Below are 2043 nucleotides of genomic sequence, written 5' to 3'. Positions count from 1 at the left end.
ACCTCAACCCAAATTATGACACCCTTAGACACGACCATTTGCAATCGAAAATCCTACATCAATACCCGTCCCTTAGGATCCTACCTTTACTTACCTCTTTACTAATAGTAGAGTAGTTTGTGAAGTTATAAATATTGTTTTGTTCTAGGTAACTCCTAACGACAAGTAACCGAAAAATAGAACCGACCAAAAATGGCGACGTTGCCGGGGACGGTGTTAACTTGATTTGATTTTCTTTGATTGTTTTTACTTGTGTCTTTCTTTAAATTGGGGAAGTAAAACTCCTCAAGGTTTGTTCTAATTGTTTTCGAGTTGATTGATATTTTGCATGTCTAGGAGATCACAAGGTAACTTGTTACCCATTGATCCCGAAATTGAAAGAACTTTGACCAACAATAGAAGACTTGCTAGAAATACTTTGAGAGGTATTGGTGAGATTGTGGATATTCAACCAAATACTATTGAGTTCATCAACCCTTTTGCAAGAGAAGGAGAGGATAACCCAACACAAAATCAACCACAAAATCAATCCACAATGCCTAAATTTTCATCACATTCCGTACCAACCGAGGAGAACCTACCAAATGGTACTCCCACACCACAAAATTTGATCGGTAATTTCATTGCAAAATCCGCATTTATCCAATTAGTCGAAAGAAGCCAATTTGGGGGGATGCCTAGTGAAGACCCTTATTCTCACATAGAGACTTTTTGTGACTATTGTGATGCGATTTCTCAAACCGGGGTTACTCAAGACCAAATTCGATGGGTCTTATTTCCTTTTTCTTTGATTGGTACCGCGAAACAATGGTTAAAAAGCCTTGATAAGGCTACTCTTGGTATTGACTCTTGGAAGAAATTGGTTCTTGCTTTCTACAAAAAGTTCTATCCTCCGGAAAAGACTAACATGCTAAGAGCCCAAATCACCGGGTTCAAACAAAGGGACGAAGAATCTTTGTATGAAGCTTGGGAGAGATTCAAAGGAACTTGCCGCTCATGTCCTCATCACGGACTTAGTGAGTGGTTCTTGGTACAACAATTTTGGAATGGGCTTTATGAAGACTCCCGAAACATTCTCAACTTGGGATCAAGTGGTATGTTCACCGAAGTTGACGATAATCAAACATGGAACAAGATTGAGGAATGGTAGTCCATAACTTAGTGCTCATATTGATACCAGAGGAGGAAAGCATGAAGTGGACTCTATTACTCAATTGGGTGCTCAACTTAGTGCTCATATTGATACCATTAAATTGAAGTTTGAGAAGGCTATGGCTAAGCTTGAAGAAGCCTCCAAATCACCTAAGCAACATGTAAATGCCATGGTGGCATCTTCATCAATTCCAAGTGGAGTATGTGAAAGTTGTGGAACATTGGGACATGACCAAGGTGAGTGTAGGGGAACAAGTGAAAAAGTGAATGCTTTCTAAACATACAAGAGTGGTACCCCTTATTCCAACTATTACAATGAAAACACCAAATTCCATCCAAACCTCTCATATAAAAGCCAAAATGTTCCAAATCCTCAAACAACATACACCCGACCTCCAATGAGAAACCAAGCTCAAAGACCCTTTTACAACCAAAACAAAGGTTACCAAAATCAAACTCCTTACAATCAATCCAATGACCAAGGTTTTGATATTCAAAAAGCGGTCCTCCAAATGCAAAAGAATCAACAAGAATTTTTCACTCAAATGCAAAAAGATAGTCAAGCAAAAGACATCACCATCAACAACATCCTATCCCACACCAAAATGTTGGAAACGCAAATGACTCAATTATCATCTTCTAGCTCTCAAAGACAAAAGGGGCAATTACCACCTCAAAGTAACCCCCCAAGACATGAATCGGTGAGTGCCATCCACTTGAGGAGTGATACAAGCTATGAAAGGCCAAAGAAGCAAATTGAGGATGACATTGTGGAGACTAGTGATAAGGAAAGAGTTATGCAAAACTCTAGGGAAGAAGAACCCACCATTCAAGAAGCTTCAAAGAAGGATGAAGAAAAGGGCAAAGAGAAGGAGCCTATTGTCATTAGAC

At 39.3% G+C, this 2043-nt stretch overlaps 1 non-coding gene across 1 annotated transcript; it reads right to left on the bottom strand.

The window, feature by feature from the left end:
* Window positions 1-907: 907 nt before the first annotated feature.
* Window positions 908-1014, bottom strand: LOC141610358 (small nucleolar RNA R71). Its single transcript, XR_012528262.1, has one exon. It is a non-coding gene; the product is annotated as a small nucleolar RNA R71 (small nucleolar RNA).
* Window positions 1015-2043: the final 1029 nt, after the last annotated feature.

This window comes from Silene latifolia, chromosome 10 (genome assembly GCF_048544455.1).
Source record: "Silene latifolia isolate original U9 population chromosome 10, ASM4854445v1, whole genome shotgun sequence".
In the NCBI taxonomy this organism is placed as follows: domain Eukaryota; kingdom Viridiplantae; phylum Streptophyta; class Magnoliopsida; order Caryophyllales; family Caryophyllaceae; genus Silene; species Silene latifolia.
The sequence above is the reverse complement of the archived record's forward strand: the minus strand, read 5'-3'. Positions and strand labels throughout refer to the sequence as shown.